Source organism: Monodon monoceros, unplaced genomic scaffold, assembly GCF_005190385.1.
Source record: "Monodon monoceros isolate NGI ecotype Baffin Bay Population unplaced genomic scaffold, NGI_Narwhal_1 Super_Scaffold_19, whole genome shotgun sequence".
NCBI classification, from domain to species: Eukaryota; Metazoa; Chordata; class Mammalia; order Artiodactyla; family Monodontidae; genus Monodon; species Monodon monoceros.
The window spans coordinates 15,114,333-15,128,882 of record NW_021703775.1 but is presented as its reverse complement, the minus strand read 5'-3'; positions in this window follow the sequence as shown (position 1 = coordinate 15,128,882).

Genomic DNA, 14,550 nt, shown 5'->3' with positions numbered 1-14,550 from the left:
CAGCATCCCCATCAAATCACCCAACCCCCACATTACATAGCACTGGGGAGAGAGAACACACTTTCAATTGTCAGAGAGTTTTAGTAAATCATAAATAAATAAGAACTGTGGGTCAAAAAGAGTAATTTGAAAATTACAAAACATTACATAGTTTATTGAGTACTTACTATGTGTCCAGCACTATGTTAACACTTTAAATGCATTACCTCAAAATCTCACCCTAGGTAACACAACTGGTAAAAGTTTGAGCAGCATTTGGACCAGGAAACACCACACTATTTCCTCTTATTTCATCCCAACGCAGCAAAGTTAGAAGCTGACTTCCCGAACTCTCCCAAGTTACAGGTTAAAAAATTCCTCCTAATCCCAATAGGGACAAATGGAAAAGAGAGGTTGTCCAGATAGGCCAGATGGATTTTCAGGAAGGTTTCTCTTCCAGGGACACTAGAAATGCAACCTATAGGTAAAGGGCACAGACCTTGGGCTCCATCAGCCTTTGGGGATGTCTGAACCTGAAATGAATTTCTGAAAACATTTCTCCAGATATAACTCTCTCCCCTCCCAATAAAATACCAAAATTGCCTGCCTCACTTGTGGTTGTCCCCATTGTAGGTGTTTTCAGTGAGCTTTAGCTTTAGATAAAGGACGCTTTATATTATTAAAAAGTGCTAATTTTAAAACACAATGCTAATTTTAAAACACTGTTCATAGAAGCATGTCTTGGGTACATGATTTCTAGACTAATTTGTCTGGACTAAGCTATTTATTTAGTTAAATTGACAAAGATGTATGCACATATTTTGAACAACTGTTTTCCAAAATACAGTATTAATATATTCTTCCTCAACTCTTTGTTTACTGCTGAGTTATTATTTGGTTCCTAACAAAGAAATCTAATAGTAGAATGAATTCCCTTCCTAGAAATTTTTATTTCCGACTAATATTGTTTGAACTTAGGTGGTACCAGTATGTATTCTCTCACCTAAGTTTAATAAAGGTCAGTTATTTAAAATGTCAGCTACTCAGAACAAAATAATGTTTATCTCTTTGTTTTTAATGAGAGCGAGAAAAGATAGAGGTCATAAATTTTCAAAATATATATTACAGACATATACACACTACTATATATAAAATAGATAACTAATAAGAACCTACTATATAACACAGGGAACTCTACTCAATACTCTGTAATGGCCTATATGGGAAAAGAATCTAAAAAAGAGTAGAGATATGTATATCTGTAACTGATTCACTTTGCTGTACACCTGAACTTAACATTATAAATCAACTATATTCCAATAAAAATTTTAAAAAAAGATACTATAAAGTCCATTAGCTAACACTACTCATGACTTAGAGAAATGTGCCATAGGCCCTCATTGCAGAGTCTGTTTACTCCTATTTTAGAGACTATTCTAATAAGTTTAGTCATTTGGTATCTTAGCCTGTACTTGACTTCAGCAGGAAATCTAAAGGATTTTGTGATAAACAAATTCTAACAATAGTGAGCTACTGCCCCTAATGACAGTCAAAAGCAGCTATGAGAAGTAGGCATAAGAAATCCAGAAGCAGGTCTGCCTGTGCCTACTGGGGCTGTGCTGCGAGTACTCAAGGGTCAGCTGGAGTCATCTACAACATTCCAAACACAAAACAATACGAAACAGATAGTCCTAAGTGTGCAAGATTATATAAGGACTTACCCAACGGTTTGTTTTTCTTTGTTAATATTTTAAATGCTACTTAAAGGAGTGAGCTTAATTTATAAGCTCCCTGCGCCTCCTCATAACTCCCGGATCAAGAGCACTCTGAGACTTGGACATTTCGTTTTCTAATCACCGGTTGTTCCTGGGGGGCCTCGGATGCCAAATCAACACAATTCCTGCTGCAGTCCATGATGTGGGTGGGGAGTGGTGAATTAAAGGAAGGACCTCCGTGAATTTGAAGTCTGGTGATTTTTAGCTAGACAAACCACTAAATGCCTCTTTAAAATAGCACTAATAACTACTGATAACCAAGTCCCATACATTTCTCTTCTGTTTTAATTTTCTTTGCACATACCCTGATGACAAAGGAGAATGATGCATCGTCTTGGTGGGGACACTTGCCCTCCTTTGCCTTCTATTTCTGTGCAAGAGTCCCTCACTTCTCCGCAAAGCAAGAAGAGTCCAGGCTCCCTCCCTCTTACTCCTGCCTCCCAGGGGAGGGGCTCCTAGAATTAGTGAGGGTGCTCACTGATTGGGCAGAAGCTCCAGGGGGTGGTGCCAGGGCGAGGTCCTCTGCACAAGCTCAGAGTGGAACTGAATCTCTGGTTCTTGGCTGGAGTCTGTGGGTGGGTTAAGAGCCACTCTACTGGCAGGCTTCTTGGTCCAACATTTCAGTTAAATGTGTAAGTGGAGCCTCTTCTCAGTGGGTGAAAGAGGCCCACTGCTTTCAGTGTGCCCCAGAAAAAAATTGGGAGTATGAGAAGTGCCTACTGCTGGCTGGGGAAGTGTGTTTCAAAGTCTCCTAGGCAGATCTCCCCACTCACCGAGTCCCAAAGCTTAAAGGGCCGGGGCCGGGGTTGCGGGGGGAGGGGGGAGGGGGTGGAGAACACCCCCATCTAAGCCACATTCCCCCACGCACATGACCAGGCATTTAGGTGTGATTTTGCAATAGCCTGCATATTAACCCAAGACTTTGATAACAGTATGGCGGGTGCCCTTCATGTCTCTGTTATCGATCAGAATCAGAGAGCTGAGTATCTGGTTTCCCCAACTCAGCTATCATGCAAGCCCCTCACCTGGCAGGAGGCAGCGAGAGGATCTGAACTCAGGTCTTATTGTTCCAAATCCAGCCCTCTTACAAGTTGCTCGTGATGCCATCAGGGCCAAGTTTGTAGGAATAAGAGGTTGGCGATGGAATGTCCCATTTCTACTGATTGTTTTTTCTGTGATTGGAGTCCCTGATGAAAACAGTTACCGATCTGTTTTTTTTTTTTCTTTTTTTAAAGATATTTTAGAGTAGTGGTTCTCAAGCGTGGGTGATCTTGCCCCACCCCAGGGCCATTTGGCAATGTTTTCAGACATTTGTGACAATTTTAGTTGTCACAGCTATTGGATAAGGGACAGAAATGCTGCTAAATATCCCTACAATTCATGGAACAGCCCCCACAACAAAGAATTGTGGGCTCCAAATGGCAATAACACTGAAACTGAGAAAACCTTGTTTAAGAGGCTCTGTGAAACATGGGTGCTGACTATAAATTCAGCATCACATGTAAATGCATCAGAACCGCAGACTGGTGAGAAGGGAACCACCCTGTAGTATAGTTACTGCTGCTTTTTCATCAGTCACTGTGGATCTCTTAGCCTGGCCAGGTCATCATCAAAACTATCGGGTAAGTGAAGCTTGTATTTGCCCCTTTCTATTCCCTTTATCTTCTCCCCTTCAAAAATCCTCAGCCCATCTGCACCCCCTACACATCCAGAATCTTTCTGGAGACACTATAACTCCTCCATGCCTAGATTCAGTCCTCCAGTCCTCTCCAGTTCCTGAACCAACACTAAGCAGGACCAAAAAAAAAAAAAAAAGGCAAATTAATAGATTTTCCCCAACATAAACTTTCCATAACTAGGAGAGAACGCCTCATTTTGCTAGCTAGCTGCCTTACATACTGTAGCTCATTAAATTTAACACTAGTCTTATAAGACACCCATAATTTCCATTTTAAAGTTAAGGAAATGAAGGCTCAGAGAGGTTAAATGATATGCCCACTTTCTTAAAGATGGTAAGAGGCTGGTATCTGTTCTGTATTAATTCCAAAGCATACGTTATGCCCCATTTAGTCTGTACCTGACTTTCCTGTTCTAATGTCATATCAAATTGGATACAAACCATTTTTCAGGTTTCTATTTTAAATTATTGGAAATGAATTCACAAGCCAAATAAATCATCAAATTTTTTTAACATCTTTATTGAAGTATAATTGTGTTACAACGTTGTGTTAGTTTGTGTAACAAAGTGAATCAGCTATATGTATATATATATATCCCCATATCCCATCTTTCTTGTGTCTACCTCCCACCTTCCCTATCCCACCCCCCACCCACCCCTCTAGGTGGTCACAAAGCACCGAGCTGATCTCCCTGTGCTATGCAGCTGCTTCCCACTAACTGTTTTAGTTAGGATCCTTTGATTGCAAGTTACAGAAACCAATTCGATCTAGGTAAAATACATTGGAGCAATATTACAGGGATGTAGGGATTCTCACAAAAACCAAGGAGAAAAAAAAAGAAGTGAAAAGCTGCTGCTGTTTTTTCTCACTGTTTACATCAGATCGACTCTCTCAGCTTTCTCTCCGTTGACTGCAGGGGACCATGACCACTCCACAGTCCCTACCATTACATGTTTTCAGTCTGTTCTCATTCTCTCTCTCTCTCTCCCTCTCCCACTCCCTATTCTAAATCCTGGAAAAGAGTGTTCCCAGTTAGAGACAAATTTCAACTCCTGATAGAATTAGTCCTTCCCAAGAGAGAAGAGTCATGCCAAACCAACATGGAGCTGGAAGCCGACTCCTGTAGATGAGGAGGAGAGCATAGTTCCTGGAAAATGGGAAAAGTCACTGGGTCATGGGCTCGGCTGGCCCAATACAATGAGAACATCTAATGCCCCAGAGGCCTTTTGTGAGATGAACACCAGCCCGGAGCTGACCAGGTTGGTTTGCTTCTTTACAGAGAATCATGTAGGGCCAATCAAAAGAATTTATGTAGTGAAAGGCGATTATACTAATTTATTCTAGTTTCCTCTGAATTGTGATGAGTTCAATAAGCAGAATAGCAAACTGATTGGAAGGCCCTCTGCTTTCTGAACTGTGAGACCTCCTGCTTTCCACGTCTTCAGAGGTTTATTTATCATTTAAACTCATGTCAGCTAATGATCCTGTTAGCACTCTCAGGCCCTGCAAGAGTCTCTGAATCAGGGTAGGGGGAGACTAAAAGTGAACAGCTTTCTCTCTGTAGGGCATACAGCAGCACCTTCCATGGAAAAGAGCTTTAACTGACTATGTAAATGCAACCTGAGAGTAATCTTACTAGTGGACACAGTCCTTTTCCTATTTCATAAAACTACTGTATTTATTCTTAATAAGGATGCCTGGCGACATTGAGATTAAAAAATGAGAACAAATGACTGACAGTTTCACTTCTAGGGTCAGATAGACATTTTGGTCAAAACTATAACACCAGGTCCTGCCTTTTCCCCCATCCTCACACTCAGATTAGTCTTCTAAGCCAAACTGCTTCTTGGTCATTGTAAAAATAAAAGGAAATACATTGGACACCAGAAAATGGTGTTGAGACATAGAGTAAGTGCAATGAATACAGGATAAGTCAGGGTAAGTGAAGACACTTTCTCTTCCGTCCTATAAAGGGCAGATAGCTGAAGAGCTACTGCAGACATCGTAAAGTGGCTATATTTTTAGCCCCTACTCATTATGGCTTTGAGTGAATAATCTCTCTGTTGTCTTAAGCCATTCATCTTTGGAGAAATATGGCCCCATTTCTGTATCTATTTATCTCTTTAGAAATGGGAAAACATAAACTGTTGCACTATAATAAATTTTCTCACTTTTAATAGTTCAAATGATTCAACAGTAAAATGAAAGTCAAGCATTATTTTTTTTCCTTGGATTTTTGTCATTTTGAGTATTCTTAGAACCATTTAATGCCATGATTCCCTAAGAATGGCCTCAATTTGATCATCTGTCTTCTGAAGATGGTTTTCTCAAACTTCAGACAGTTAAAAGTAGACTAGAAAAGAGCTTAATCATCTTTTCTTTCTAAAAGTACAAAGAAAGCAGGTGTTTTTAGATAGCTTATTTCTAACTCATGCAAATTTCAAAATGTAGAAAAGCAAAAACTGAGAGGACTAAAATTATCCCAAAATAATAGGTTTATCTAGGACACAAAGAGCTAAACAACTCCAGGTTATTTTTAACATGAAATTTAATTGGAAAATATAAAGTTAACAGGATTTTGGATGTACTAAGATATGATTTAGTGACACCTTTGCTATTCAGGCAAAGAATTAATTTTCATATGTTTTCATATGAAAAGATCGGCATTGGGTTCATCCATTCCTTCTGCCTCACCTTGGTGCCTGAGAATTATAGCACAAGAGATGTTTCAGATAAATGCATACTCTCCATTGCTGGACAGAGCTTCTACCCCAAATCGCTGTCTCCTTTCCTGAGCCAAGATAAACAAACTAGGAGGTCTGAAAGTTCCCATCTCACCCTTGAACTCAGTACCACAACTACATAACCTGCTTTCTTGTCTTCTCCGAGCTTTCCAGATTCAAAGGGGACTCTCAGGAGGAAGGCATTTAAACAGGGAAAATAGTAAAAGTGAAAAACCAACAACCCCACAAAAGCACTCAGGCCAAAATATTTCCAAAAATACAGGCCAATAGCCACTGTCCTCCTCCCCCAGATTGAATCTCCGATCGAAATTTCTGATTCTAAACATTTTCACATGCCTATTACCTTGCTATGTCCAGGATGAAGAAGTAAGGAAAGGAAATATCCATCTCACTCTCCAGATGGAAGAATAGCCTGTCTCCCAATTTTTCCCTGTGTAAACCATAAACCTTTAATAAATTGACCCATGTTCTGTGCTAACACTTTTTCTTATGTCACATCCAATATGCCACCAAAGTGTCATCTCACCTTGATTCAGCATGTCTGCCTTAGAGTGTAAGCTTTCATTTCTTACTAGAGTATATAAACTACTTGTAGAGAAAACTTTGGTCTCCTGCAGCTCAGTAGTTAAGAGCATGGATTTTAAAGTCAGACTGTCTGGTTGTTGATCATGGGTCAGGTCCCTGACTGTCTGATTGTGTTACTTTACCTCCTGGGGCATCAGCTTCCTCGTCTGTAACATGAATGGGAATATTGCCGATAACTGCCTCATGGCAAGGCGGAGAGGACCAAATAAGAAAATATGTGTGAAGTACTTAGAGTACTATGACACGTGGTGAGTGGTCACTTAATGTGAGCTGGTCATATTTCCCTAGTGTGTGATATAAAATAGCCACCATTAGTGCGTTGGATGAATGAATGAATCCTGAGAAGCATTTGAGATCTCTCTCAGAAGAATATCTGGCATTATTGAAAAAGACATGGGTGATGCTTGAGAAAGGCATATCCAGGGAGAATGGCAAACTAGATACATCTTCCCAGACAAAGGTTTTTGACCCACCCTAAAGGATTACATACTTTCCCTGTTGCTTTGTTTAGCACTGTTTATGACCCAAGAAAATTTCCTTTGAAGAAAACAGAATTCAGAGCTAGGGTGAAAGTAACATGAAAGGGAAAATCTGCACCTTTCATGGGTGCTCTTTCTCTCCTGTCCAGCCTGAAAAATGGTCTCTATCCAGGAAAGAAATGAGGTGCAGAGAAAATTAAGAATGCAAGTAGAAAGTTGATTTGGGTTTTTGCGGGCACTTGAGTGATATCTCAAAAAATTTAAAGGCCATCTAAAAGTACCTCCTCTTATTTGTGGTCTCACTTCCTGAATGAAACACTGTCTACATTAATCCCGTCTGGAATTACAGGGCTTTTCTATGTTTGATGCCTCCAGAAAGTCAGAACACAAACACCAACCAAAGAAAACTATATGCGCGAACATAAATTAGATGCTTTCCCCCCAATGGGATGCATCCATGCATCCTAGCTTATAAATTTAGATTATATCTCTACTGTCATCTTGTGATTGAATGGTTTTTAATGACGATATCCCTAAAAAGAGAGTCCAAAACTCAGAACACAAGGAGCTTTCAAGGCAAAAAGCTGAATCCTTCTTTCCCCTACCTAGCAAGCAATGTCACACTTTCTGATGCTTGGGATCAAAGCAAAGATTTGGGAGGCATTCCAGAAACAGGGTAGGGAGACAGCATGTAGGAAACTAAGAGAACATGAAGACAGTGTCCACCTGTTTTTCTTAGTCGTGTGCGATAAAAAGATCCTATTTTGTCTCACTTTAGATGTAAAAGCTCTAATTTTAGAATGATAACCCCCACCCATCCCCACAGAGCTGTCCATCCCACAGTCTAGAACACTCTGCCATAATGGGATCAGGTCATACGAGGGCCGTTCTTCTCTCCTATATTCCTGAATAGCCTATCTCCCCACTGGACCTGGGCATCCCCTTTCATGTTCATAATTACTTCCATCCCTTTGAGTCACCTGGAAATTTGAGAAGTCTGTCTCCTACGTACTTTTACAAATCATTGAGTCAATTCTTGACCTGGCTCTGAACACAGACCTCTCTCTTCCTCCGCCTGGATGTGCTGACCCCAGGTTTCTCCAATTCTGGCATAATTGGGAAATATGTGAAGCTCATCTTGGGCGCTCCATCCCTCTTCCCTCTCCCCAAGCCCTAACCCTCCATCACAGCATTCCGCTGCCCATAAAATACTCCCTGGCTGCCCCTTCTTCCCACTGCACTTGGTCTTTCCACTGCCTTTATCCTAAACCTACCTCTCCACTGTCTCCTGTCAAGCCTGCTTTTAGAACTCAGCCTCTGTAAATAAGAGAAACTAATTCACCTTAAGTAGCTAATAACAACTGATTACGAATTCTCTGTTGTCTTTGCCATGGAATATTTGTATCCAGCAGAGGAAAATGGACTGAAATACATTATAGAAATTCCCTGGTGGCCCAGTGGTTAGGACTTCACGCTTCCACTGCAGGGGGCATGGGTTTGATCCCTGGTGGGTGAACTAAGATCCTGCATGCCGGGAGGCACAGCAAAAAAAAAAAAAATTAGTACGTATCCCATTGTCTGATGGGATTGGTTTTGCTCTTCCTGCATCCTCCCACCTTCACACTTTCTTACCAGATTTCTCACCTTCATCTCCTGAGTCAGTGACAAGTGTTACCCACTGGGAGGAATTAACCAGAATACAAAGAAACAAGAAGCTCATAATGCTTTAGAGCTTCTAAACAAATTTTGAAAAATTGTAGCAAAGACTTAAAAGTCATAGCTTTTTATTTGCAAACCTTTGGGTTGTTTTACTTGCAAGCCTAAGCCCTAAAGAATACAGAGCATGAAATGTTAACATCCTCAAATAAAAAAGAATATATGAAGTGCCAGGGTCCCTACCAATCTAGACTAGATTGGCTGAGGGAAAATTAAAGTCAGAGAGTGAAAAAACAGGTGTAAACTTTCCTGTGGATCTCAGAGTCCTGTGCTGAGCTGGGGGTGGGGTGGGGTGGGGTAAAAAGAAGTGGGCCCAAGTTCCAGACACATATGGGGGATTTAAGAACAAAGGCCCCCAGTGCCTTACGTCCTAGGAAAGAACAGCTGCCTGCACCAGCATGGTGAATAGCAAGTGAATAGAGCTTGGAGTTTGATGTGTTTTGGTAGAAATGGGAATTAAGAGAGATTTCTGCTCCCCCCCCAACCCTGCCAAGAAGTGAAAGCTCCTCAGAGGGTCTTAGAAGTTAGGCTGCAAAGACCTATGAACCTCAGAGACAAAGAGAATGTGATATGTTTCCCCAAAATTCATATTTTGAAATCCTAATCCCTAAGGTGATGGCATTAGGAGGTGGGTTCTTTGGGAGGTGATTGGGTCATGGGGTAGAGTCCTCATGAATGGGATTAGTGCCCCTTACAAAAGAGACTCCAGAGAGCTTCCCAGTGCCTTCCTCTATGTGAGCACGTGGCGAGAAGTCATCAGTCTGCAACCTGGACCATGCTGGCACCCTGGTCTCAGCCTTCCAGTCTCCAGAACTATGAGTAATAATATTTCTGTTGTTTATAAACCACACAGTCTGTGGTATTTTGTTAGAGCAGCCTGAACTGACCAAGACAGTAGCTAAAGCTACTCAAGTGATGTCTGGGTTGGCCTTAGAGGCTTCATCTCTTATTAAGCAGCCCAGGGCTCTTTGCCCTGCTCTGAGTAGCCCACAATTCCCTGCCTCCTTCTGGTGCATTGGTCCCTATGTTATCCTTATGTCACTTCCAGCATACCACTCAGGCTTCCGAACCAGACATCAGCATTCATGGGGGTTAGGGAAGGATCTCAGCTGGTTCATTTTTCTCTCCCAATAACAGGTAAAGACCGCAGTGATGGTGGAAATATGTTCTTCCCACCAGGAAAGCAGGGTCCATCTTGCTACCAAGGATGACCTGGATCTCGTGATTTCCAAACAGAAGGGAAAAATTCCTTTCAGCCTTCCTTCCGAGAATGTCACCATAGCCTGAAGTTCACTGAAGTGCCCATTACTGACAACAGCTGATATCCTTGCGCCCTATGCAGCCATAATTTGCCCAGCCCCTGGCAGACTGAACTGGCGTTGCAGGTGCCCAGCGAGGACCAAGTGGCAAGAACGCTTCACCTCACTCCTGTTGAGAAGAGCATTAACATGTAGAATGGTACTCAAAGGCAGAAGGGAGGGGACAGTTAGTGCTGAGGTCACTTCATTAGGCTGAGAAGCCAGAACTGGGACGGGAGAGAGGGAGGCAGGGGGAGCAGACAGATGTTACATTAGAACAGAGGAAGGAGGCACAAAACTGGGTGTGGGAGTCCCCTGTTCTCTTGACATTAATAGTCACAGGGGAGCCTCACACTTGGGGGTCTGTGTACACTCCCTTGCATCTCCATCTGGGTACCATCTGAGGTGTCAGGGAGAAGACCCATCTGTTTCCCTCCACTAGGTTTGCAGGAAAGGACACCAGGAAACTATTTGCAGAAATGCTTCCAGATCAACAGGGGCTCAGAGGCTGAAGGTCTGGCCCTAGGACATTGGAATGATAACGTTTGGACAAAGAGGAAACTGGTGGCTAACCAACCCACAGGGAGGATTCCACTAAAGAGGATGCCCCAAAAAGGCAGAGAGCACCCTGGAAATAAGAGAGAGCCGAAGGGACCCAATACAGTCCACGGGTGTGAGGGTGGTTCTGGTAATGTCACAAGTGTCAAGCTCCCTTGAAAACTTGTTTGACGTCTCACAAGAGAAGCCATAATAAATTTAAAAATACATTTGAGATATATCATTAATTATATATTAGATCATGCCATGCTGGCAAAAATCTGTAGTCTCTTGTGGGGAGGCGGGAGAGTTCCTTTACAGCTTGCAGAGCAGTGGGGTCCTGGAGGTGTAAACAGAGCCCTCTGCTGAATGAAGATGCCCACAATAACAGGAAGAAGTAGGAAAGATCGCCAGCCTTTCAGTTCCTACCCAAGTCACCTGCCCCATGTGAAAGGCTCCCACCTTCCACAGATCATTGCCTCAAAGATCTTTCCTCTGCCACCCAACCTCTTTGGTCAGCATGCTCTAGGTTTTGCTTCCCACCCAGGCTACTAAAGTCTCCACTGAATTTACATTATGTCTGAGATGCTGCCTTTGGTTCCCCTTTGCTCTACAGCCCACAGCTCTCAGCTAGTTCTGCCCTACAGCAAGTTCAGGCTGGAACCCCAGACCTCCTGTTAACCCAGGAGGGCCATTCACAGAAGACCAGAGGATCTGGGATAGGAAAGCTGCCCCCCACAAAGTTACCACCGAGGACCAGGAAACCACCCCCGAGGAGTGAGTGAACCACTGGAAACCCAAGATAAACATAAAAGAGTCCTGAGAACCGAATGGTGCAGACTGTCAGAGTCAAAAACCATGTCATCATCAACCCAGGCCAAGGTTACCCCAAGATCAGGAAGGGCCTGGGGAAATAAGCATAACATACAAAGGTATGAAGATCTCACTATGTGGGGTGATCCTATCTACCCAATTAGCATTCAGCTCCCTGAACACACAGTCCCAACTACTATGATGGGGTTCTACACTGTATATATTTTAAAAAGTCTGTTCTAATAACAAGTAGCTGTTGAGTTAAACCAACTCAGTAATTTAAATAAACTAATACCTGGACTTAGGTATTCCAAGAAGTTAGAAACTTGACAGATTTTATTTTAATTGTTTATTTGAAGCCAGACATGAGTATGGACCAAGGTAATATTGATAATGTTTAGCAGGGCATCTATCAATCACAGTGGATCAATCAAAATGTGTGCTGGCTGGTACACTGCTCTGGTGCACGGTACCAGCTAAATACACCCTGGTGTGGGAATCTAAGGAGAAGACCCTTTTACTGAGTGATGAGTATGTAGTTATGAGTTATTACGAATATTTATAACAGATACATTATATGCCAACAATTAATAATAATTTAACAATTTTCCTTATCATTAATAGATATCATAATTGTTGTAATAGGTGTGAATTAGCAGATCAGTTGTAACTGAAATGGCCAAGGATTAGTGAGCTAAAGTGTCTTCTTTTTAATGGACCAATAAGAAAAAACTGTTTGGAATGTAAACCTGGGGGTGAATATTTGAAAAAGTAAAATCTGTGTGCCATAAAGGAAAAAATGTTACTAATTTTAAATATGGAAACTAAATATAATGTTTCCTCTTCAAAGGGGCATGACAATATTCAAGGGAGGGAGGGGGAAGTTTGCTTTTCTGTTCGGTAAACACCCCAGTGGACATTTCTTTCTGGTGTGAAAGGGCAAGCCCAAGGTTGTGCTGGAGAAAATGGTCGAGACACAGGGAAGGTAAACTACCCTGAGTAGTACGGGAGTAGGATTTGAACGTTCTTTTGAACAACATGATAGGCAGGGGTGGAGGCTCTAAGTTCAGTGATGAACAAGGTGAAGAAACTGTCTCTGAGAAGAAAACCCAACTCACTAACCCAGCTCAAATAAGGTGTGATCAGAGAAAGATTATTTTGGGTGGTGGCTAGTCGATTTGCGGCAGAGTTTCAAGATACTTCTGTTCTGTACTAGAATTCTTCTTGGTGGCCTCAAGATTTCATTCTGAGACTGTTAACATCATGCTGGTGGTGCTAAGGAGAAATAAAGTGTGGGCCATGTGCGGTGCATGGGGGTGGGGGACATGCCCCACGCATTGTCCCCCAAACACACTCTGTCTTTGGGAGATTAAGTATGGGGATGACAGTGTCTTATTGAGGGAGGGCTCTCAATAAGGGCCACATCATCGATGACAAAGACTACAGAACTAAGATGGAGAAGGGCCTGACCGTGGGGAAGCAAGCTAAAACAGTTCAGGAACAGACATGAAAGAAATCCATTTTCTCCCAAATATGCTCAAAGATGGAGAAGGGATTGACAGTAGTTATGATGGGCTGGAGACCAGGCAGTGATGGCACATGTGTAATACACAGGCATGCAAGAGAGAGACTGAGAGCCTGGGGGTGCCTACGTGGTATGAAGTAGCCAGAGACCAACTAAAAGTGAAATCTGACAAATGGAGGATTTCAAGTACTTATCAAAAAACATTCTTTCACTGAGAGGGCTTTTGCAGAATTCAATCACACCTAAAAATGGAAGCAAAGTAAGCACTGGAAAAAACTTCCTGCATCCACATGATAAGATATCGGGGCTTTCTAGGTAGACCAGAAATCTTAGGTTCGTAGAATAGCAATGTGGACAGCGAGCCATCAAATCGGCTGACAACTGTAGCAAGCAGCCCTCTCCAGCTGTGCACAGAGGGGAGAGGCGTGCCACAGCTTTGGACTAAAGAAAAGCAGACAAGAAAATAAAATGCCACCGGGGCATAATGTCAAAACCGCAGCAAAAGTTGCCTCAACTTCTCTGTCACGGGTAGGCCTCATCCTGGAGGTCTGTTGTATAACCAGCAAACAAAATTGAGACACACTGCAACTGTGTGTACAAAAGAGGAAGAGTGTGTGTGTTGTACGTGCCCACGAATGCACGCGAGAGCAAGAACGAAATGTAGAAGCACGTAAATACATTTACAAATCAGAATGTTGCTCCTATTGGTATACATGTAAACTGTTCTCCTTTAGATGCTATATTAGATCAGATGTCAGCTACTCTACCAGAAGAGATATTAATATATTCATTCATTTATTCATTAAGGAAATTAACATATATTGAACACCCTGTAGGTGTTCAGCATTCTTCTAGGCAGCTTCTTAACATCACAATGCGTTTCCAGAGTTCTGCAGGATGTATAAACCCTCTTTTTTCCAACAAGAAAACCAAAGCTCAGTGAGATAAGTGACTGCCCGCTGTGGCAGCTACCGAGTAGCTGCAGATTGATCCAGGGACACCAGATTGCATGCAAAGGACTTTAGACTGTAAGACAGCAGCTCCCAAATTTGTTCACTCGATTCCACATTCAAGTGAACCCCAGAGCTGCCCAAGTACAAATATTACATGTAGTGTAATTACATGTAATGTATTATATGTAAGAAATTATTTAAGGAACGTTTGCTGAATTCCACCTGTGTGATATGCCTACATTTTAACACGTACTTATTCTCAAATTGCTCATAGTATCGATGGGAAAGGAAAATGTAAGCGAAAATATAAAATTGTAGCACCATGTCACAGTTTGAATGACCAAAATCAGTGCCAGAGACAACACTGAATAAAGTTGATATGATGATCTCAACTCAGGTGCTAAGAGGGGAAATAAATCATGTAAAACAGTCACAGAAAAGGTGAAAATTAAGCTTAGTCTTGACAG